This window comes from Mastacembelus armatus, chromosome 2, assembly GCF_900324485.2.
Source record: "Mastacembelus armatus chromosome 2, fMasArm1.2, whole genome shotgun sequence".
NCBI lineage: Eukaryota > Metazoa > Chordata > Actinopteri > Synbranchiformes > Mastacembelidae > Mastacembelus > Mastacembelus armatus.
In genome coordinates, this window is record NC_046634.1 from 9,685,125 (window position 1) to 9,710,327 (window position 25,203).

At 43.6% G+C, this 25,203-nt stretch overlaps 1 protein-coding gene across 7 annotated transcripts in view; it reads left to right on the plus strand.

Annotated features, from left to right (window-relative positions):
• LOC113127407 (SH3 domain-binding protein 4-A-like) overlaps positions 1-25,203 on the plus strand; it is a 70,493-nt gene that overhangs the window by 4,585 nt on the left and 40,705 nt on the right. For 3 of the 7 annotated variants that reach the window (XM_026301937.1, XM_026301935.1, XM_026301939.1), the window contains exons 4-9: positions 583-637; positions 2,146-2,214; positions 4,057-4,168; positions 4,635-4,726; positions 14,656-14,887; positions 23,085-23,299. The gene's annotated coding sequence lies outside the window, so the exon portion shown is untranslated. Of the gene's footprint in view, positions 1-582; positions 638-2,145; positions 2,215-4,056; positions 4,169-4,267; positions 4,313-4,634; positions 4,727-14,655; positions 14,888-23,084; positions 23,300-25,203 lie in introns of those variants that run through there. The other 4 variants (XM_026301936.1, XM_026301940.1, XM_026301941.1 and 1 more) reach the window with 4 other exon arrangements.

The window sequence follows — 25,203 nt, forward strand, 5'->3', positions numbered from 1 at the left end:
CGTATGGCGGCTTGAATCCGTCTTGCTTTGTGTTTACTTGTGTTTTATTGCACTACGTTGCTCCGAGGGAAACACTTTGTGATGACCTCTCTCCTGAACTTGAGAAAGTGAAAGAGAGGGTGGGGGTGAAATCATGTTCTACAGGCAGAATAAGATGTGTAATTTCCTGATTTGTCTAAACAAAGAGTTCATCAGCATCTTTCTCTCTTTCCCTGGCTGACAACGAATATACAAGAGCAGAGGGCAGAGGAGGCGTGACATATTTGCAAATGCACATGTGGCCTGATTCATACATGTTTTTCCAGCAGAATAACGCCATCACTTACGTTTGATCCGATTAGCTTGAATCTCCCGTCTCCCTCTTTTCTCTTTGCTGCATAAAATTCATCTCTTCTTCTCCCAAACACCTCAATTTGTCTGCCCGCTGAAACACTTCATGATATTAACAATTTATGTTCTTGCAGGAATTTGGGGAAGATTATAAACATACAGTCAGCTAACTGTAAAGCCTGAGGCCATGCCTTTTTATTTTATGCTCTCACATAAATGTCGGTCTTCTCCTTCCCCATCACTGTTGGACAGGCTGACTTTCCATCCATATTCCCTGCAGAACACTTGGAGAAGAGGAGGAGGACAGGTGAGACATGTTTGCTTTTGGATACTGTAATGTAATGCCATAAATCTTTTTCTACATGCTTCTAATACAGGAGCACATTTACGTCATAGAATAAAGGTACCACTCACTATTAAGGCACATAAATGGTTTAGTAATGGTCTTATTTACCGACTGAGCTCCGTCTAAAGTTACCACACCTGCCTGTCATCATCTCCAAAGCTCACAGAAACCCCACAGTGTAAAACTGTAACTGGCTTTAGTCTTTTGTTTAGTGTCCAGATGTGTGAATGAAAAAATGAGTGGCTGCAAACCCACCCAGGGTCAGAGGTCGTCAGTAAGGCGTGCAAAACTGGAGCGACTCAGAATGTCCAAAAGTAGTACTGTGCAAAGTACTATTGGTATTTAGTATTAGAGTGGAGCTTTTAATTGTCATCGAACAAAGCAAGCTGGCTAAAAACACCTCCGCCCACAGGGAGCACAAACGTCTGTGAATGTAAACCAACTGTAAATGTGCAGTAGGTTTTACAATGCACGTGTGAAAAGTGGATTTTTGACATCCACTTCTCTTTTGGGGAGGGTGGGGGGGGGGGAAGGTGCTGGCCAGCATTTAGCCTCACAAGAAAAAAGGCAATTAGGTCATCGAGTATGCACACATCTTGCATGCTCTCTGGTCTCCCGCAATTTGGGCTAAAAAAAGTAAAGGTCAGCCACGTTAGTCACATTGCGCTCGACAAATTCTAAAAAGGCTCGCTGGTCACGTCGAATGTATTCCCTGCAACATAATTAGCCCCCTCAATTCCCTGTAGGGCCTGGCTACCGGGTGTCTCAAAAGCCCCACCCCTTTCCCCCCAAAATGCCTTTCACCTCTGCTTGTTCTGCAGCGATGCCCCCCCTCGTTGTCTTCCCCTCACCGCTCTGTCACACATTGTTGCTACCCTAAACTTGCTGCAGATGCATAAATTAGTCATCAACATTAGCATTAGCCAGCGCGTGGCACCCGGTGCCAACTGCTCTCCGAACGGCCATAAAAGGTCATGTTTTGATGACTGAATGCCACACAGGCACCTTGGCTCCCCGGAGGAGGGTTCCCCAGGTGCACGTGAAAGGTTAAAAATTACCTACCCGCCGCCGCCTGTCTCTGGCGAAGGAAATAATTAGGGGGTTTTTAGGGAGCGGCAGAATGCCTCGCTGTCAGATGACAGAGCGTTACCTAATGGTCGTATCTGGGGAAGAGTCAACCGGCCTGTCATTCTCTTGACAGGACAAATGAGCATAATGGTGGCAGGGAAATGGGCGCCTGTTCCCCCTTTTTTCCAGCCAGGGAGGGTGGGAGGGAGGAGGGAGGTGGTGAAATGGCAGCGCCTGAGCAGAATAACACAAGGACGTTAACCTTTTACATAAATCTGTTAACACGTGTATGAGTGCTGTTTAAAAGTGAGGCTTGATGCTCTGGCCCTCCAAGGTGGGCCGAGCCTGCAGCAGTTTGTTCTGCTGCTTTCTGATTGAATCTTTTTGCTGCTCCAAACTAGACTCTTCTCCTGTAAACGCATGTTTGACCTGGAGCTGCAGAAGAAGAAGAAACAGCAGCAGGACTGTAGGTTTGTTCCACTGAAGCAAAAACAAACAGTAAAAGTACACGCAGTAAGTTGGTAAATACTGAAAATGCCTACTTTACTGTGTATTTGTAATACTAGGTTTTCAAATGCAACACTTCCTTCCTATAACAGCAAAGACTGCTAATGGTGGTGTTGAGTGTGCAGCAGTTCGAGGTAACATGAAACTCATAAGTGAATTTCTTTAAATTGTGTAGCCACGTGTGTTTCCCCTCCGAGGCAGCAGGTGGCAGTGGTGCACGTCAAACATTATCACTAGTTTGCAAAAACCTCATGAGGTTTGTCAGATTTTAATCAGGGTAAGAAACATACGGGGTTGCCGTATTTATAAAGATTTTCAAACGGACATTAACGAAGGTCAAACAAAAATCAAAATGTTTGAATTATAGGCATCTGTTTGTTGTTGGTTTCATCAATTTGTCCTTGTCTGACTGTAGCTTCAGACATGTAATATGGAAATAACTACAAATCAACCAAAATTATACGATTGATTATATCTTACATGAAATTGGAGCCACGAGGTATTTATAGAAATATCCTATTTTTTCTGACTGTGATTTTCACGTTTTTATTCTGTGGAACGAAGTATGTGAAATAATGTTAAATGTGAGGGGGTACCAAGTTAGACTGTTTGTATTAAATTAATCCGTGACAATTTTATTGAATAACGTGGTTTGGGTTTATAATTGACCAGCTATTTCCTATTTGCTATTGGAAATGTTTTGTATAGATATTTCATATTTTTTAGTTGTTAGTTTTTGTCCAGGATTCAAGAGCTGGTTCAAATACAGACGCACAATGTAGCACAAAGCCACCTTGTGGATTATGCCTTGGGGAACATGGGCAGTGGGAAACATATATACTGAGGAACACAAGTATTGGGGAACATATAGATGTAGGAAACATATACTGGGGAACATATATACAGAGAAACATATAGGTAGTGGGGAACATATATACTGGGGAACATAGGTAGGTAGTGGGGAACATATATACTGAGGAACTCAAGTATTGGGGAACATATAGGTACTGGGGAACATATAGATGGTAGGGAACATACACTGGGGAACATATATGTAGGTAGTGGGGAACATATGTACTGGGGAACATATAGGTAGTGGGGAACATGTAGGTACTGGGAACCATATAGGTAGTGGGGAACATATAGGTAGTGAGGAACATATATACTGGGGAACATATAGGTAGTGAGGAACATATATACTGGGGAACATATAGGTATTGGGGAACATATAAGTAGTAGGGAACATATATATTGAGGAACATATGGAACATATATACTGAGGAACATATAGGTAGTGAGGAACATATATACTGGGAACATATATATATTGAGGAACATATATACTGGGGAACATATAGGTAGTGGGGAACATATAGGTAGTGAGGAACATATATACTGGGGAACATATAGGTAGTGAGGAACATATATACTGGGGAACATATAGGTATTGGGGAACATATATATTGGGAACATATGGAACATATATACTGAGGAACATATAGGTAGTGAGGAACATATATACTGGGAACATATATATATTGAGGAACATATATACTGGGGAACATATAGGTAGTGGGGAACATATACATTGGGAACACATAGGTACTGGGGAACATATAGGTAGTGGGGAACATAGGTACTGGGGAATATATAGGTAGTGGGGAACATATATACTGGGAACATATAGGTACTGGGGAACATATAGGTAGTAGGGAACATAGGTAGCGCCAGGATAGCATGTAGTTGATATGACATTGCTAATTAATATCCGTGAGATTTTTTAATTAAGCTGGTCTTTTTTAAAGCTCAGGCAGTGATGATGCACTCAGCTGACAACAAACTGGTCAAAGATAAAATGGAGGCAACATTTCAAGACCAAGCCACAGCCTCCATGGACAGATTCCTGGGTATAGCTCGGTAAGAATGAGACTGAATTGTTGACAGTTTTTGATCGTGTTACTTGTTTGCTCTAATGTTTTATTTCGTGTTTAAGATTGGTCAAGACTTCACAATGCTCTTTGGAAGTGTCGGGGAGATTCTGCAACATTCTTCAACCTGATGGTCATTGCAAACATCTTCTTCACAGTGTGCATGTGAATTACCTGCTGTTGGCTGCACAATATGAAGATACTGGGAAGTGTAAATAGATTAGATTGCAGTAGCAGACAAGCCCCTACATTACCCATCTTCAAAGTACAATTTAAAACTTATTTGTATACTCAAGCCTTTGGACCCATGTACACTTCCAAAGTGTTGAAATCAACTCTGATAGTGTTAATTTGCTGATTCTGCTGTGTAGAGTGAGGCTGAAGACCATGTCGGAGCAGTTACATGCAGTTTAAGGATTTAAAGATCAGTGTCTGATCTTGTCATTATTTTCCAGATTCAGCAGCGTTGGCTGTGGTTGCAGCAGCACCTGGATTCTGTCGACTTTGACCAAGTCTTCCTGAAGTTCCACCGCTCACTTCCAGTCGGGTGAGCCGTATTTTCCGTTTTCCATTTTCAGGTCAGAGCAAAGTTTCCTAAGACGCCTAATTTCAGTCTTAATTTGAAATGGACCACATGATCATTGTGTGGTCTTTTGGGTTAGCCTCAGGTGGATGTTGGATTAGACTCGGGTGTGCTGGTCATGACTTTAGTCTACTCCTGTCAGCTCTTCACACCTCTGATCAGCATCAGATCTTTCCCTGAGCTTGTGAGGTGCATCTACACTCTGCTGCTCTTCCCCCACACCGGTGTCATCTCTGTTCTCCCTGTGCCACATCCTGCATGCTAACAGAGGGGTTATTAACATAACAAACTTAAATGCCCTATATAAATAATACGTTCGCAGAAATGCAAACTGGCTCAGCTGACACTGTTTAGGCAGCGCCTCCAACATCTGTTTATGAGCACTTTGCCTAATGATATCATCCGATATCATTAACTGTGGCAGTGCGTGCCGCAGCAGCAGGTGCAGCTGTTTATGCTCCCCCCAAACACCTCCCTCACACACACACACACACACACACACACACACACTCGAAGAGAAAAGACTTTCACATTCTCCTCAGACACCAGCACCAACCCGTCCCTCCCTTCTACCCCAGGAATCGCCAAACCACTCATTAGGACAATTTTCCTCAACAAAAAAAGCGGGCCCTATGATTTCAATCTGTATATCACCTGTAATTGTAGTTTTTAGCAAGAGCCTGATTCCATACATTTAGCGTGAGTAAACTGCGACTGCGGGTGCGGGCGCTGGAAGCACGCCTCTCGCTGCAGCCGCCAGCTGCAGATGCTGTTTTTAGATGGCAGTCGTTTTCCGTGGGGAGGCTCTCACAGGCCTGTGTGTGTGTGTATTTGGGAGGTGGAGGCGGAGCTTGGCGGGCCCCTGCTTTGTTTCCTGACTTGGTTTGCTCTGTTTAGATGCTAGAAATTATAGAAAATTATTGAAATTATTATTTCTGGCAGCAACAATGAAGCTGCTTCCTCTTCCTGACCGGAAGGCCACATTCAGGGTCTTCACAGGTTCTCTGGAGCCTGATTTGATCGTGCGCTGCTGTAATTAGTCAGATGGTGGATTCAAATGTTGTGCGACACAGAGCTATCTGTTGCATTAGCACTGTACCCGAGGCGATTACAGTATTTATAGATCCAAAACAAACAATGCATATGGCAAAATATGAACTGGCTCTTTCTTCATTTTTATTTCGGGGACAGAAACAAAATAAGAACAATCACTTCTCAGTTGTCAGGTGCTACACTGAAATATTCGTTTCCTAACATTTCATTCAAAGTGCTTACTATTTTGGGAAAATAAGTATCCACTGATTTTGCAAAAAGGGAGATTTGTGGTTTTAAATTTACGCATGTAGAGGAAGTTGCGTGTTGACACTTTGAATCTGTCGTCTTCTGCATTTCTTATCCTGTAAATCTGAAATTCCTCGCTCTGACAGTTTTACCCTGAGACGAGCATGTGGGCACCCAGAGGAGGAGTTTTATTTGCAGGCAAAGACCCCGACACTGAACCTGCTCTGAGCATTGAGGCCCAGCAGGGAATACACACCAACCACACACACACACAAAAAATGATGTGGTTCACAAGCTCAGATCTGCTCTCGTTGATGCTGGAGTAGTCGTTCCCACACACACACACACACGACAGATCAAATATCTCTGGACCTGAGAAAACACACATGTAGACAACAAACACACTCCTCCTCTTCCTTCCAGCTGTTCTGTAAATGTTGATTACACAAGACACCAGGGGGAGTCTCCTCAACCCCCCTCAATCCCTCCTCCATCCTGTAGCCAGGCAAGGAGGCTGATCGGGACCGGCTGACCCGAGGTGCTCGGTGACCTGGGGTTGGGGGTCCAGAGAGGGCCGTGGCCCCGGGGGCCTCTTGGCTCGGCTCTTCTTCCCCCTCTCCTTCCCTCAGCTCAGGACGGGAGACATGGGCAGAGACAGAAACGGCCCAGGGACAACTGGCCGAGGACCAGAACCCAAAAATAAAAAATTAAAATCATGAAACTCCTCCTCTGTCGAGATGCCCGGGCAACTTTGTGTCAAACGAAACGTAGACGGCAGTGAATTAAAGTGAGATGATTCTTATTTGTCGTGATTTTGTTCAGAGGAAGTTTGTTCACTTGCAGGCGTTTAGCTGAGGTTTTTATCCAGCAGGAGAATAAGATTAAAGCACATGATGCAACGTGTTTAGAAGAAAAGTTTAAATCACCAAGTGTAACTTGAAGAGAGGGAAGTGTAGATTAATGTTTTACGACCTTACCTGCCATTAGATGAAAATTACTAGTCTCCTATCAAATCTTCCATTAGCTCAGACTATAGTGTTGTTACCAAACAACAAACTGGCTTCAACTTTCCAAAGTTAATGCAAACGATTGCAAAGAGGGAACAATAAGTCCTAAACCTGACACCTCAGTGAGTGAAGCAGCAGCAGAAATGGTTCGTGAGGAGGTTTCAGGTGATGAAAAGAGTTTTTGACACCAGAAATAAAAGCAGTGGCTGAATCTCTGTGATCAGTGTTGGAAACTTGGCTGAAGGTTACGAGATGAGACTTTTGTTTTGTTTTTTTTCACCAAGGCCGTGCTGCTTTTGTCTTATTACCAGTTCAGTGCAGACGGACAGTTTATTGTTCGGTCTGTCTTCTCGGACTCTTTTTTTTTTTTTTTTGTTGTACTTTGAGCGTCTCGGCACGTTGGCATAAAGGGCCTTAATTTTCACTTCACTAATTTTCTAATGGGGAAAGTGAAGAGATCTGTGCTTTAACACCCTCAGGCCGGAGACAGTGCAGCTGAGGTTGAAGTTAATGATCAACCCGAGCAAGAAAAATAAAACCGATCAGAGAAGAAAAAGAAATGAAGATGTTTTTGATTTCTTGTGTGTGTGTGTGTGTGTGTGTGTGTGTGTGTGTGTGTGCTGTAGAGGTGAAACAGGGCAGCGGATGCACCTGCTAAATCCACTAACAGAGCTGTTAATGCTGTTGTGTTAGGGAACAGTGAGAAACAGACAGTGCTCCATGCTAGAAGTTGCTTTTCATGTCCATGTACATGTTTATTTAACCCTTTACTAGACCCTGACCCACTTCTCCTTTAGTTGACTGGAAGTCTCTGTGAATCGTAGGCAAAGCAGAAAGCACGTGTTTCATGATATTATTTAAAACCTTGACACAGAACTGGTTCCGACTTGTGTTTTCCAAACCAAAGGTTCAACTAAGGGCCCTGTTTTCACTTTATTCTGCCAGAAAACAACAGCTGAGGCCAAAAGCCAAAAATCACTGTAGTCCAACCTGTCGTGGTCGGATCTTTACACTCCTAAATGTTGACAGCAGTTGTGACTTTACGCCACATACTCTTGGCCCCATGGGAGCTATTGTTATTAGGCCCCTGCTGACTTTGCTTGTCCCATATAGTCTTTGTTTTTCAGCAACAGTACCTCAAAGTTACTGTTTCCTCTAACAATGATCGGCCGACGCGATAAAGACAAAACATGTTTTATCAAAATAAATCCATCCTTTTCTGCACTGCCTGCTGAAACGCTGCTGCTCAGCTTCAGCTTCCTGTCTTGACGGCCTTGTTTAATTAGTCGGACGTGTGTGTACTTTTATACATATTCATCGGCCGCAGGTTTCAAGCCGATTGATGTTGTAATTGATTTAGAAGGTTTTATAATTCCTGCAAAAGCAGACTGAGAATTTCAATGACTGTGCAATTTGGGGAACAGGAATCGAGGGAGGGCAGAGGGTGAGGAGATCTGAGGGGTGTCGTGTCTGCACCTGAGGAAACATCAACACGCCTCGGTCGGTGTGATTTCTGTCATTTTGCAGAGGGAGAGGGGAATGTCAGCTGCTTTGTTGTTCCTCTTTCACGAGTAAATTACACATTTAGGATTTATTAAGACAAGAAACAATTTTCAAATAGTGAATCTGTGGAAGCCTCCGTGGAGATGTGCTCATTACTCTGTAGCCCCAGGCCATGTTCGCTGCCTCGAATGCCTCCTTTTTTTCCTTTTCCTCTTCCCCTCTGTCGGTTTTTCCAGCGCTGCGCTGCCCTGCCTGATGCCGTAAAGTCACAGTGGTTTGTTCAAAGCTGCGGCGATGATTTGGGCTCCCAGCAGGTGCTGCCCCGATGTCTGTTCAATTATTAAAGTGAGGGCCACATGGATGCATTACAGCCGCCACACCCATTAGATAAAAGGATGACGTCTTTGGACATGGCGCTTATTTCCTCAGTGCCTCACAAAGACGGCGCCGTGCAGCCCTTTGTTTCTTTTTGTTTTATTCATCACAATTCTCATGATTTTTTTCTGATAGTACGCATAGAAATATTTAAGAGCCATTTGTTCCCTTTCAGTGTTATGGGCACAAGAGCTATCATGATCTTTTTGATTCCCTCTCATCAAACTGAGGTCATGTCTAGTAGCTCCCTCTACTCTTTTAACTTCCCAGCAGCCCCCCCCCCCGTCGTCCTAATCTAACCATGCAAACGGCCGTCGTGCTGATAAATAAATCATGTAGTGGATGCAAAGTTAAACCTCATCACAGCCGCTTCTAGCAAACGCCTTCCTTTTCTTTTTCCTCTTCCTCCAGCGCTCAGATGTTCCTACTTTGACACTGTAATGACCAATCAATGCCTGAACAAAGCCCCTGCAGTTGCTGGAATCAGGGATCAGCTTTAAACTAAAAAATGAATTCTTTATTTCTTCTCCCTCCTTCGTCCCAAAAAACATCCCCTTAAACTTTCCTTTTTGTTAACAAAGTCTGAGCAGCAGCAGAAAACACAATGACAGGGTCAGATCCACACGAGCTGAGTGCGATTGAGGAGCGGAGGCTTTAACTCCGAGCCTATGCATGGCGTCTCTGTGAGGCGTAAAGATGGCGTGTGCTGGACGGCGGTGAGCACGGAGCAGATTGTGTGTGTAGAACTGAATGCAGGAGAGGAAGACTCAGCGGTCACTGTGTTATTGTGTTGGTGTGTGGTTGGTGCTGAGGCTGAAGTGTGATTATAAGGTCACGGGATCCTAAGTCGGCACAGGCAGGAATCTTAAACGATGGAAAAACTCAGGCCTGGGACTCTGTAGCTAAACTACAGCCATAATGAAAGCAGCAAATAATGACAAACTGCCTTTAAATAGAAAATCCTTTGGGCAGGGTTATATTCTGATGATCCAAGCTGACTTGGATTTTTCAGTTTCCCTGTATCTCTGTGTTAAATGTGTGGGCTAAAACATTTGCTTCTTTGGTTATTTGGATTTGACCGTCTGAGTTTGCAGCAGCCAAACTTCTGGTGTCTCACGTTTGAAGGTGTGTTTTTTAGCAAATGCTTGTCTGTCGTCTGTTCGAGCGAAGCAAAAAGTAGTGGAGTAGTATCAGGCCACACATGCAACCCTCCACTCCCACACCAACACACCCCAACCTCTCCTCCTCCTCTTCTTCCTCCTCCTCGTCAGATTCTTCACTGAGTTCTGTACATGCCAACAAATCCTAATTGCACCCCACACTCTTTTCTTCCCACCGATGCTGCGCGCTTCGTGCCACCAAATTCCTTGTGTGCTAATTAGGCACGCAACCACGGTGGATACACTCCTGACAGGTGCTGCTGGCCTGCCGGGGTCACACACACACACACACACACACACACACACACACACACACGCACACACACACACACGGCGAGAGAGAACGAGAGAGACGCTCATGCTCACAGCATTAAAAATAAATGGAGAGAGGAGAATAACGAGAGAGGCAAGACGTGTTAATTTCTAGCTTCCATCTGTTATTACATAAGCACTGCCAACAACTACGCATCTCTGGAAGAACGGCGAAAGGGGAAAGAGAGGAGGAGAGGAAGATGGAGAACTGAAAAAGCGAAACAGCCATAACTGAAGTCGTCCTGCATGGAAACAGAATTCCTCTGGGAGGCCGGTGGAGTAGGAATCAGACTGATCGAGCAAAAGCAAACTTGAACATTCATTTGAAGGCTTTTGCTTCCAAAACACTGTGAACACATAACCTGGTGTTCCTTGTTCAAAATGTGGCAAAAACACAAAACAATGTGGCGTCTAAAATGCTTGCTGTTTCATAAGTTAAGGCCTCCAGAGAGATGGTATCTTACTGAGCTGAAACTTGTTCTTGCCTAAAAACAAGTTTGTAAAATGGAAACAAATCCAGAATTATAGTTTAAAAGTTACTGCTTGATTTTACAAGATGCTTTTGGGAGCAAGAGTTTCTTCAGAAAATGTTTGAGAAAGGATGAACCTGGTCCTGATGGGAAACACAAGCAGCACTTTAAGGCCTGGTCTGTCGCTAAAAATAGATCTGTGTGGAATAAAACAGTGAATTCTCATTTTTACACTTACAATTATCAGTCGCAAAGTTCATGCACTACGACTTTAATCTATTTATTGGTATCAGTCCCATTGACAATAGTAACAAAGGAATATGGAGCTGCATAGTTTCACTCTCTTTTTGTAGCTGCCATGTTTCATTAAAACATTTCACCAGCTCTTTCCCACTGAAGCTGCTGTGGAAAAATAATCCCACATTCGATTTGTCATCTAACAAAAACATTTTTCCATCCGAGGAACAATGGGATGAGCTGAAAACAAAGAGCTCTGAGGAGTGACGGACACCTGGAAGGGCCGCTCAGGTCTGTCCCGCGTGTCTGGGTTCAGGATCTTTTCCACCGCCGAGGCGCTGAGGCCCGAGACGTGTTGATGTCCTGAGGTGGCGTTTGTTTCCTGTCAGCAGACATGAACTGTGCCTTTGTTTTTGTGCATGGAAAGACACTAGCGGAGGCTGCGAGTGTTTGCAGGGATGTTGCAGAGTTTTTCCCAGGGCAGAGTGACGGTGCTGTCAAGATACTCACTGCCAGAATACACACAAGTCCTCCATGGGTCTTTGCAGCTTTTCAACACTCCTGCAGTGATGTATTTTGGACTGGAGGGAAGCTAAACAGCACAAAAGCCTGTAGCTGCTCTGTGTCTATCCGGCAGTGTGGGAACGCACATTATAATTGTTTGTTCAATTATTTTTCTTGGACGCTGCACCTGCACTTCACCAAGTGAACTCCTGAGACCGAGTGCAATTAAGCCCCCAGAGCAGCTCTGATGCCTGTTTAAACAGCGGGGAGGGAGCCAGATAAATACCTTTTTAGTACTCAAGGTAACAAGCAAAGGGTGACAGTGAGAAAGCTCACAGGGAGCAATTTCCTATTTATTTGTCTTCTGATTTGACCTCTCTCTTGACAAGGTTCCAGGGCTTATTATTGTATCTGTCCTGCACTCTAATCGAGGTCCATTACAAATGTTCAGCAGGCTGGAAGAGCCAGATGTGGACGAGGGATAAAAGAGGCAGCTAGTTGTGTTGACACCCTCTGAAATGTTTTGTGCAGTTCGAAATTTCACGGATTAGTAGCTCAGATGTTTGCAGGAATTGTAGATTGTGTTTTCTGACCTCCGCTGGCTGTTTTAATGAGAGTCTCTGCGCAGTGAAGTGCAGAGGTGTGAAGCTGCTTCGTAGGAAAGAGAAAAGTTTACACTTCGTGCTTCTGCAAAGGTTCAAGCACACATGGATTCCAGTGTGACCCTCACAAATGGCTCCGTACGTGGCTGTGATCAAATATCCTTTAACCAGAACAGGGTTAGAAAAGATCCAGTTGAAATGTTTTGTGATACCAGAGCAGGATCAGAAATAGTTTCAAGGAATGAACTTTTTCTTCCGTGGAGATATGTAACTGTCTCATTTGTTAATTATGGCTCCCCTCAGAGTTTTCATGTAAAGTACTTTGAGTATTATATGTAATACCTTAATTTATACCACATTTAACCAGTATGTGAGCTGGTTGCTTTTTTCCTTCTCACCTTTTTCTGTCTTAGCGTTGGGTTTTTTTGGTGCGTTAGCTCGACTAGTCCAGCCTGACATGTGTCGTAAACCCTCTGCAGTCCGCATCGTGCGGCTGCCTGTTTCATGTTGTCGATTAAATATCTCTGGTTTTAGATGGTTGGTTGGACAAAAGAAGCTGAATGTGGGTTCAGTTAAATGAAGAAAGAGGCCTGTTCTATGATGAGATCATGCATTAGCTGCAGCTCTTTTCACCGTGTTCCGGGGAGTTAAACACTTTGGATCCTTGCCCTTTTTTTATTTTGCCGATGTCTCACAATGCAGTGGATCTAGAACTCTTTGGGAATGACCGTTTGCATTCGCGGCATATTTCCCGTTGGCACTGGGCTCATTCTGCAGGAACAGTAGGAGCCAGTCAGTGTGTCACAGCTCGCTCTGCTTTACTCTGTCTTCAGTCACACAGCTATCATCCCAGCCATGCATACTTTTCTCTGTGCTTTCCATGCTCGCCTCCATGCATTATTCACAGCCACATTAAAATACCAGGCTGAGAGTGAGAGTTGCATGTTAAAGCAGCTGAATTGGGGAGGTGCCGTCACAACAGCTGAAAGTGTCTGTCACAGAATTATAACTTTTTTTTTTTTCACCATAGTTCCCCGGCAGTGCAGCTGCCTAAATGAGAGGGATTAAGTTAACTCCCTGCTTAGAGGAAGAGCAGGTCCTGGATTAGGGCACTGGGCATGGACACAGAGAGCATTCAAGCAGGAGCCACAGCTTTTTAAAAAAGAGATGTGGGGGAGAGAGGAGGCAGCGGTGCACGGCCCTCGCGGGGACCGCCGGCCGAGTTGCTTGAACAAATACATTGACAAGGGTAACGTCGCACCCGCAACATGGAAAAGTGTGTTGGAGCACAGACGGGAAACACTGGCAGGCACGCCGACAATCACAAATGCTTCCCCCCCCCCCTACTGTCATCGCACCCCTCCGTCTGCTGTCACAACCTCAAACACTGGCTCTCTAAGAACAAGAAATACCGTGTCTCCTGAGAGCCAGGCAATAACACATAGTACTGAAATAAATGGTGTTTTCCTAATACTCATCTCCATCGGTTTGTCTCGGGGCCCGCCAGGTGCTTTGACGAATATCCATCCTGCTTAGTCCTGTTTGAAAGGACTGTAGCAACAGGTCCGCTTCACCTCACACTTTCTACTAGCAGAGGAGTGTGTGCAGCCCTGAAGGAAACCTGGATGTCCCTCAGTCATCACGTCACATCAGCCCATCAACAGCTTCCTGAAAATCTTCCTTTCCAACTCCCCAAAGCTGTTGTAGTCAGATTTTATTACCGCTGCTCAGATTGTGCTGTTTTTTTTTGTCCTTGTTGATGAGTCGAACTGCATGTTGCTGAGCAACGAATAGTAAAGTGAAAAATATCTTTAATTTGGAGAAAAACTGAGTCATTTTGATGCTGCGCTAATGCAACTCCTTAATGGAAACGTAAATATTTTATGATTTATTAAAATTTACATGCAAATCTGATCTTTTCTTCCATCCTTTTCACTCGTGACATGCTGATATTTTCTAATGCGGTTAGAGGGCACGTGGTTTTTGTTCGGAGGTAAGTGTGTGTGTGCAAACCTTCTCGCCGTGAGAAAGAAACCAGGGAAGGAGCAGAGAAGAGAACAGGTGGTGAAACACGAGGGAGGAAAAACAACAGGCACCTGCTCGTGAAACCAAACCTGGTTCCTCCATCACATTCCAGCAGAGGTCGAGGTCGGGGGGGCACACTCCTGAACTCACTGACACACAATGTTTTTTTTAATCCGTCAATTGATTTTTCAGATGATCAAGTGATGAAAAATAAGGAGCATCATGTTCTTTAATTTAATTTGATTCCCAGACGTTTGCAGTGATTGTTAGTGTTTCCAGTCAAAAAGTTTGTGGTGTCCGTTCCCAGAAATCCCTGCAGGCTGTTTCAGAACCAGTGAGATCAACCTGGATGTTTGAGGAGATAATTAACCCGGCCTGATTTTCTCTGTCTTCTTCTGTGTCTTTTTCTCGCTGCAGGGAGAGGAACCAGACCTCAGTCACGTCAGCTCCGTGACATCGAAGCGACCGTGACACCTCAGCCAACCGGCGCTGACTGATGCCTTTTTGTCTTCTGCAGTCAGGCCGGAGCGTCTGGTCCCTGGACGACCGTAATTGCGCCGACAGGTGACACATATGTGGAAACCAGAAGATGATGGCAGAGACTACTTAGATCATGTGACCTGCACCTCACATGCCTCCTCCGAGTGCTGTAAGTGTCTGAAGACTTTCACTGTGACATTTAAAAAAACAAAATGGCCTCCTTTAATTCATCAGTTTTAATGACACATAACACAAATTGTAAAATGAACTGTGGCTGATTTTGAAGTGATAAATTTGAACAGCTTCCACAGTCATGTTTGTTTTTATGACACATTACCCATCATTCCTGCTGCTTCCTGTCCACTGTCCTCCCCTCCATTAATATTTGAGTCTTCGTCTTACTTTTAAAAATAACCAGAGCAGTTTTGTATTTGAAATCAAATGCTTTATTATTAACCCTGCCATCAGACGTGCTCGAGTCTTTACACGAAGGCGACTTGGACACGTCTGTTGATGCTGATCTCGTCTGTATTTTTAATAGACACGTAGAGAAATTCACAAACGCGTTGTTTTAAAATGCAACTAATAATGTATCCGAGAAAACTGAAATATAGATGCATCAGTAGTTTCACTAGATTCTGCAGAAGTTAAGTAAAAGTATTTAAAGTAATAGAATCAGTGTTTGCAGTCACAGACCATGGAAACTACAGTATTACTACAAATTAGGCATTAAACCAGATAAAACTGCACAATAGAACGTTTAAGTATGTATTGTACTACATACTTACAAATCACAGTATACGTACAGAATGATGAATTTTTCTGCTCTATGTTCAAACTATATTTTCTGATTTGGACATTGAACTAACCATAACCTTCAGTGCAGCCTAATTATGAGAGTCCCTGTGAAATGTCTGCTGTTTGAAGCAGATATTTCTATTTTGCTTGACAAACTTCAGCAAAACTTTGCAGAGCTTTTTTTGTCATTTGTGGCCCAATTAGCAAAAAAATTTCCCTGCAAACAGTGAAAGCAGAAAAATATATATTCCTGTAGGTGGATCATTAGCTGGAAATAAATGAAAATCCCCCTCAGTGCTTCGTCCTCACACCCCAACTGTTTCAAAGAGCAGCAGCTTGTTTTGTGCTGTCAAATCCCCTCGTTGTTTATTAGCCGGGGCGTCCTCGATAGGCGCCGCAGAACCGAATCCCAAATCTTTGCCCCAGCTTCTCGTCTGAAACACATCTAAGCTGGCCAGGCTTGTGATAGCCCCCTTCTCCTCTAAACAGAGCAAAAGGCCCAGGGGCCGAAGAACAAGATGCAGCTTGGCTTGAGCCCAGGGGAGGCAGGATCCGGTTCTATTTGTCAGAGCTTTCCATCGTCACTTTTCATCGACGGCGGGCGAGGAGGCAGCAGGGGGCTCTAATGTACTCACACAGTCTTCCTCCCTGCATGAGTGTCTTCTGTTTGGCTGCTGTCACTGAGAAAAGACACATAAGTACTCGCTCTATATCTTTTCACACACACTGCTCTCTCGAATACACACTCCGCGGACAGAGCGATGTGCTCTCCAGGGCTGAGAATTCTCCCTTCTCTGTCTTTATCTGCTGGTAAATGTTGACAGACCACTGAACCTTGATGTCGGACTGTGACAGGCTTAGTTGTTTGTAAAGTGTTGGGGTGAGAAAAGAGAGAAACAAAGGGGCCTCTGGTGTGGTGGTTAGCCATCATGGCTGCTCAGCTCACAGCAAAAGGACCTCTAACACCGTCCCGGCTCCACCGCGGAGGAGAGCGCTCGGCTGCGCCCGGGTTGACCGGCACGCAGCCCATTAGGGAAATGGCTGAAGGGTTCTTGTGTTTCAAACTCGGCTGCACTGTTCAAATTAATGAAGGGAGTGTCAGCATATCAGAGCTGATGGGTGTGACGAGCGAGGCCCCAGCCGGAGCCCGAGAACAAGAATGCTCAGGACAAAATTGACTTTAGTGAAAAGCTGAAGTTTGTCGTCAACTTAAGTTTTTGGGTTTGTTTTTTTTTGTTTTTTTTTACCTCATCATTGAAGCTAACAAACTGTGTGTTTTCATTAACGTTGCTCTGTGCATGAAGATACGTTTAGAAACCTGAACCCAACATCTTTTGAAAGGTTGATATTTGCTGCAACTGGAAATGGAAATGAGGTCTGTTCATGGAAGGACCAGATCTTCACCTGCAGAATATCCAGGAATGAGGCGCCAAACGACCACAGAGGAGAAAAGCAACTGCATAAAACGCAAAATGACCAGCAACAGTCTCTGAACGAGCTCTTGGGGATTTCAAAGAGACATTTTCACAATAACCACAGATGCAAACATCTGTAAACACACGCACCAACCACTCGTTTTTCTGTCTGTTTGGCCCCTGTGCTGGAGGTGTGGTGGCCCCCAGGAGCCTGCTGTGCTGTAATTCATCTGCGGTACTACAGCTGTGATTCAGGAGTTGCAGAATTGTTGGGGTGCACTTAGAGAATAATTTACCACATAGTAAACATGAAGTAAATACTGTATGAAAGCATTATGTGTGTCATTCCCAGCTGAGATGGCAACATCTAGTAAACGTGTGATGGGATCCACAAGAGCTAAAGTCTCTTTGGCGGCCTGACATTATGTTCTTTTCAAAGTAGAGTCACGAGCAGCTGCCAGATGAGCAACATGTTCCTGAACCCTGAGAAGCAGCAGCATCGAGCAAGACGGAAATCAAATGTGGTTCAACATGAAACAAGTGTGTGAGACTGTGGATCTGATGATTTATTTTCTTTTTCTGAAGCCGCCAGCTGCAGCACGGTCTGCTGCTGCCATGTCACAGGCGCTCACCTCTCAGTGTTTGATATGCTTCCCCCGCATCTCTTTCCCCCCTCGACTTCCTGTGGGAACTGCGTTTGTCGAGCAGGGTTTTCCCTGATGAGCCGGACTGGGTCATGCCTGAACGACCCGCCGGCGCGGCAGTCCATAAAGACACAGAGACACAAAGGTGAGGACAGACAATGAGGTGTACGGTTCCCGGGTCTCGACCTGCTGGGGCGCCCGGGCTTTGACAGTGACAGCGTCTTCCGGCCAGGATGTGGCCCTGACACAGGAGGAGGAACAATGGAGGCCGGCCGGGAGGATGTACCTAAGCAAATTAAATGGGAGTCATCTGGGTTTCTTTGAATGAAGATGAAAACGTGGCCCACACCTCTGTATTGTAGCTCCATGCTGCTAACATGCCCCACAGGGACTGAAGAGAGAAAACTGGATTTCAGCTGATAATGAAATGTGTCCTGGGTATCCAGCCCTGCCAGGACACTATTCAGTAAAACATCACCTGGTTACTTGTAGTTTTTGGAAGAATGTAGAATTACAGTGCGTGGACCTTTGTCAACACTGACCCCTGAGGAGTCAGCACCGTGCTACAGGAGTTGACGTGTTGGTGCATCTGTCGCCTCCTCTGTGTTGGATTTGCAGTTTAGATTAGATTAGATTTTTTAGATTTCAGCAGATCATCAGGGAACGTTTTGATATTTGACCATGGAGGTTAGTGAGGCAGGTAAATCAGGTGTGCAGTTGTCCATCATTTCTCAGTGGAAGGTAGATGAGGCTGAAACAAGAGCCACATTATTTTTCAGCATTTTATTTGCACTTATTTGAGCCTAAAACTGAAGTTGGACACATCAATCTTTTTTTTTTTTAACTGAAAAATAAAGAAACCATAAGAAAATGGGTAAAAACCACCCAGCAGAGCTTCTATATCTACATTATATATCTATATCTGATATTTCACCTGCTGCTGGAAGTTCCAACCAGTTTGTCTGTGGTTCGTTTCATTTAGCGTCCCAGCAGGAATTGAGGTGTCATGCATCTGTTATTAACGCCAGCTGATTAGCGGCTGAGGAACAGACTTAAACGTACAGTAATGACCCCTCACCCTCTGATCTGAGCCGTCGGTGTGGAACAACATGCAGGTCCTCAGACGGTTGTTCACACCAGCGATTCGACTAAAGCTGAGATCATCATTTCTCCTCCACATCCTGAAGGGAACTGTTTTCTCCATACGTTTCCAGGCCTGTCCACTTGTTTTTCCTTTTTTATCCCTCTCTCTCCTCTCCCCCTCCATCTCGGGGAATTCACTTCACTTTAATTGTTTGACAGTCTTTTCCTGCCTTTATGCCACGGCTGCAGAAGGTGCCGAGGATTTTTTCCTCCTTTTTTTAGGCATTAATAACATTCCGCTCCACTGATTCCCCAGGGCACAACCTCATTATGGCTTATAGGCAGAAAAAATAAACTGTCTGTACTGCCTGGCAGCTTTTTTCCCTCCTTTTCTGAGAGAAATGAGAAGTTGGTGTAAAGTGGCTGCTTATAAAACAGTCTCCTTGTTGCTAACTAAAACACATGTCCAGGGTGTTATCTGTGTCTGCGACAGAAAGTGACTGGCTGCTGAGAGCCGGCTGCTGTTGACGGCTGCCTGCACTGGGTGGCAGCACTGTGAGGAGATGATCAGGCCTGACTTCAGGGTGGAAATTTGTGAGCCAGCATGTAAAGCAGGCACATTTAAAAGGGAAGCTCTCTGTTCTCCTCTACCATATTTAGCCTTTCTGAGCATTGAGGAAAACATACATTAGTTTAAAATGTAGTTGTAAGCAGAACAGTGTATTAAAACCCCAGTTAATGAATGTTTTATATGCGGTTGTGATATTTATTTAATGATATGTGATTGCACGCATTTTCTAATTGTGCACGGGCAGGTTTACAACTGTGCATGTTGGAAATGTGCACAAATAAAGGTTCGTTGTCGACTCTGAGACTTTGAGCTGCATCTCCTGACCTTCATCAGTGGAGTTTCCCAGTTTCTCCTCTAGTAAGTTGAAGTAAAGGAGTCCATGCTTTATTAATTAACAAATAAATATTGCAGGAGTAAATGATGCAGTAGTCGACTAATGCTGCTTACGTCCACATTAAAGGCAGCAATAGTCTGTTATCAACCGTTGGTTCATTTATTTACTGCCTACAAATGCTAACAAGCTAAAGTGTTGCAGCAGACAGATACATGACTGGGTGTGTGTGTGTTTATAATCAGTTATTCCAAAGTTAAAGAGACTGTTTTGTCCAGTTTCCTCTCAAATGTAAAGTGAGTCTTCAGTAAAGTCTAACGAACTATTTCATAAGCATCAAATCATCAGAGTGCAGAGGAGGCACATCAGTATTTTCATCTCGTGCACTGGGTTCAGTCCTGTGCCGCCGACCCACGGCAGACTGGGGTCAAGTGCCTTGCCCAGGGGCAGCAGGCTGAGTCCTCGTTGACGCTGTGATGCTTTAAGACTGGAAAGGCCAAACGTGCGGTCGACTGACAGCCGATGTGAATTTTACAAGTGAAATGTTTCAACTTTGAAAACGTCACCTTTGTGACTTTTTGGTGAACTTCCTCTGACCTTCACCGTGACCTTGTGCTTACCAACCTGCTTCTTCACAAGTACAGAGATTTTCTTGTTTTGTGATCGTTTTATTAAAATTGCAAAACTCAACGTGAACGGGAAAATGTTTCCTTCGGTTAATGACTGTGCCTCAGAAACATATTGTTGGTTTACGGTGATCCCAGTGACCTTATCCTGTGACCTCCATAACAGCTTTCATGCATGTGCAGCTTTTAGAATTAGTTGATGTTTGTCTGTAGTGGAGGGGGACTGATCAGGATCAGCACCAGTGCTGACTTTGAAAACACGCTCTGCTTTAATGCATTAGACCTGGTGCCATTTTCTCTTCATAAAATATCATTTCACTGAAAATTAGTCAAATGTGACATTGGAGTTCATAAAAATATATCAGAATTTATTCAGATGCCCCCACCCACACCCCTGAACAATCAGAAATTGAATATTTTTTCAGCTTCTTCATTTCTGTCCGTGTTTCCACCTGACAGCACTGACACAAAATGACTGATCCAATGCAAAGCGTGGAAATCCGAACCCTACAGACCCTCCCTGCTCTTGCTCTTTGACAGCAGCAGCCACGGTTTGTTGCTGCCTGAATGCACACAGTGACTCCACATAAAGCAGATTTATCATATGTACAGTCTACAGTCTCTTCCTGTTGTCCAGTGTCTCTGTACTGTCACTGCTTTAGTCTCCAGCGTCTCCGCTGCTTCTTCACAGACACACTTACTGCAGAATCTGTTTCCGAAAGCTTTTCTCGCACTCAATTTATATTCATTCAGTTAGATTAAGGGTTTGGTCTGTTGGAGAGGAGTCAGTCGTCAATAAGACTTCAATCAACCTGCATGAATTTGAGAGAGCATCCAGGCAAGGTCTGCATCAAATCCTACTAATGTGCCTCCAAACAGATTTTAGTGTTGCTCTTATTGAGTGCAGGGTTGTAATTAAGGGCAGGTTCACATCGATGAATATGGGTTATTTAGCTCAAAAGATAATTTCTGGTGGTGCTTTACATAATCCTTAAAATATACAAGGAAGCCCCGCTCTTGAAGGAAAAAAATATAAATTAATGGAACAGCTAATGGACATGTTGATGGCATTTCTGTAAACCTAATAAGAATTGATTCTTGGTTGTGAGAACATTTTCATTCCTCAAACCTCCCCCATGCTTTACATGTGTAATGAACCTGCCTGAGCATTGATCAAAAACAAAAATTGAAGGAGTAAATCTGCTTAGAAAGGCCGTCTCCCCCTCATCTGCCTGGGCTTTGTCCTGGCAGCAAGCTGGCCAGCACTTACCGAGGTGCTATATGTCTCTTAAATTACTATATTGGCTTCTGGCCTCTGTGCTTTTTTCCCCCCACGATGGTTTGCGGGCATTAGTCGAAAGTTTTTCCGCAAATATTTAATCCTCGCTGTGACTGACAATGTTGTCAGACCTCCGGACGGGTTTTACGCCGTTATTACAAGTGCTTCTCCGTCCGTGGCACTTTGGATTATTCAAGATTATGTTGTAATCCCTTTAATCCTCATTGCATTAAGATTTCAGTCAAAATACGGCAACAGTAAAGTAGCACTCAGAAGCAATGAGGTCTTAAGCAGGCGTCATGATTGGACCGCCGCCTTCATTTCCTTCCTTCTTCTCTTTATTTGTTCTCTGGTCTCTCTGTGTTGTCAATAAGCCAAGCAACAGATATGTATTTGCTTTTCAAAAGCAACAATGATTTATTCCGGGCGGTGGAAGCCACAACACGTATTTACCATCTTGTGGTGTCAAGGCGAGGCGAAGACAAAGTGAGGGCGGGGTGCGTTCACAAGCAGAGCTTGCTCCTGCCTGTATCGGGGAACTTTCCTGATGAAATATTTGTCTCCGGCGGTGCGTCCTGTGGTTACTGTTCAACTGTTTCTCCTCCAACCGTCGGTCTCCCGCCGCTCTATCCAGCCCTTATCTCTCCTCGCTCGACTGACCGCCATGCCAGAGAGCTTCCAGCAGACTCCTCTGTCTGCGTCTTGAAGCTGCATGAATAAAACAACCTTCAACTTTAAGACTATGTTTTGTTTTGTCTTCTTTATGTATCTATACAAAGCTAATCTGCATCATGCTGCTCTGCGATAGGATGAGAGGATGCTAATCCATGCAAAGATGGTCAGTTCTGGAACGAACTAAAGCCATTTTATTTACACAGCACAATAAAAACATGTAGCTCTCAGTGAACTATTCAGCAAACAGCACAACACAGGTCTGATCAGTAGGCTTCAGCTCTGTCCCAGCCTGGTATCTGACATAATAATTACTGTTGTTCCAGTTGTATACACCAGTGTGAGTTTAATTGTTTTAGCTCCACAGAAAAGATGAGCCTTAATGTCAAACCTTTCTAAACCTGCAGCAGAAACACTTTGTGGTCAGTCAGCAGTGTAAGAATTTTATTTTCCTCAGATATCGTCATCAAATGGTGTAAAAAAATAATCTTAAATAGTGATAAATAAACTAAAACTACTAAAGACGACACAGTTAGGTTGTTTTTATCTGCAGACACATTTCAGTTTGAACATTGGAAGAAGTTTAATCCTATAAAATAAAAAGGTTAAAGATCTAGTGCACACTGTAAGATCAGATTTCCACTCTGTCTTTCCAGCTGCTCTACAGTTTCTGGTGCATGTAGAGAAAGTACAGAACAACATGCTGTGTTTTTTATTTATCTGTGCTGACATGTTTTCACCAGTGCAGAAAAGCTTGGAGGCCTAAGGAAAAGACTGTGATCAGGTCTGAGATTTTTAACAGCGTCGTTCTTAATGTGATCAGTGATGCTGCACTGATCCTCACCAAGCACTAGAAGAAACCACTCTGCCTCCTGGAGATACTCTGTGTTCTTCCTCCCTTTTGCTTGATCTGGAAGATGCTTGACGATCTCGTTGCTTTGTTTCAGGGGGTGGAAACGCTAGGAGGTGAAAGGAGAAGCGGGTAGCTGCCGGTGCGGCGGCTTTTGACTTCAAACCCTATAAGATCTCTAACACGCCTCAGAGTCTAACTTCAAACTAGCAGCGAGTTGTTGGGAGAAGACGAGCAGGATGATCCTGAGTGGAGCAGATCTTGTTCCTGGTGCTACAGGCCAGAGGTGTCTCTGCGTGTGTGTTCATGTTGGTGAGTTTTCATCGAGTCTGTGCTGCACTGAGGTTAGCAGGAGGGTCAGCAGCCTGCAGGGCAGCAACCAGGCACAACAACCTTGTCTCAGACAGAATGCTTTTATGTGCTGCTACTGTGCTTTGCAAAAATGGTTTTTGGAGGAAGTATAATTGCTGCCAGGTTTATGTTCAACAAAGTCTCCTTTTCCCAATCCAGCGTGATGTTCTTATATGCAGGGAGGTTGAGGTCAGACACACAGCTTTTACACTGAAAACCAGGGTTGTTAAATATTAAAAAACATGTCCTGCTTTAATTCAGGTTAGAGTTTTTGAGAGAGTCTTTTGCCAGGTGTAATAGTTTCGACATGTTCGGTGATGTGAATATATGGCAGCAATCATTTGAGTCTGTCATCACCTTCAGTAACATGCTCAGTATCTGGAAAAATAAAAATCCTTTGTTCTCTCGTCTGGGCGTAACACAAACAAAGTACCTGAACATAACATTAACTAAGTACCTGAACATAACACTAACAAAGTACCCGAACATAACACTAACAAAGTACCCGAACATAACATTAACAAAGTGCCCGAACATAACACTAACAAAGTACCCGAACATAACATTAACTAGGTACTCGAACATAACACTAACAAAGTACCCGAACATAACACTAACAAAGTACCCAAACATAAAATTAACTAAGTACTAAGTACCTGAACATAACACTAACAAAGTACCCGAACATAACATTAACTAGGTACCCGAACATAACACTAACAAAGTACCCGAACATAACACTAACAAAGTACCCGAACATAACATTAACAAAGTACCCGAACATAACACTAACAAAGTACCCGAACATAACACTAACAAAGTACCCGAACATAACATTAACAAAGTACCCGAACATAACACTAACAAAGTACCCGAACATAACATTAACTAGGTACTCGAACATAACACTAACAAAGTACCCGAACATAACACTAACAAAGTACCCAAACATAAAATTAACTAAGTACTAAGTACCTGAACATAACACTAACAAAGTACCCGAACATAACATTAACTAGGTACCCGAACATAACACTAACAAAGTACCCGAACATAACACTAACAAAGTACCCGAACATAACACTAACAAAGTACCCGAACATAACACTAACAAAGTACCCAAACATAAAATTAACTAAGTACTAAGTACCTGAACATAACACTAACAAAGTACCCGAACATAACATTAGCTAAGTACCTGAACATTAACTAAGTACTAAGTACCTGAACATAACACTAACAAAGTACCTGAACATAACATTAACTAAATACCTGAACATAACATTAACAAAGTACCTGAACATTAACTAAGTACTAAGTACCTGAACATAACACTAACAAAGTACCTGAACATAACATTAACTAAGTACTAAGTACCTGAACATAACACTAACAAAGTACCCAAACATAACATTAACTAAGTACTAAGTACCTGAACATAACATTAACAAAGTACCTGAGCATAACATTAACTAAGTACCTGAACATAACATTCACAAAGCACCTGAACATAAGTACCTCAACACAATGGTAATGAAGTGCACGAACATAACATTAACGAAGTACATGAACGTAACATTAAGGAAATACCTGAACATAACATTAAAACTAAGTACTAAGTACCTGAACATAACATTAACTAAGTACTAAGTACCTGAAGATAACACTAACAAAGTACCTGAACATAACACTAACAAAGTACCCAAACATAACATTAACTAAGTACTAAGTACCTGAACATAACATTAACTAAGTACTAAGTACCTGAACATAACACTAACAAAGTACCTGAACATAACACTAACAAAGTACCCAAACATAACATTAACTAAGTACTAAGTACCTGAACATAACACTAACAAAGT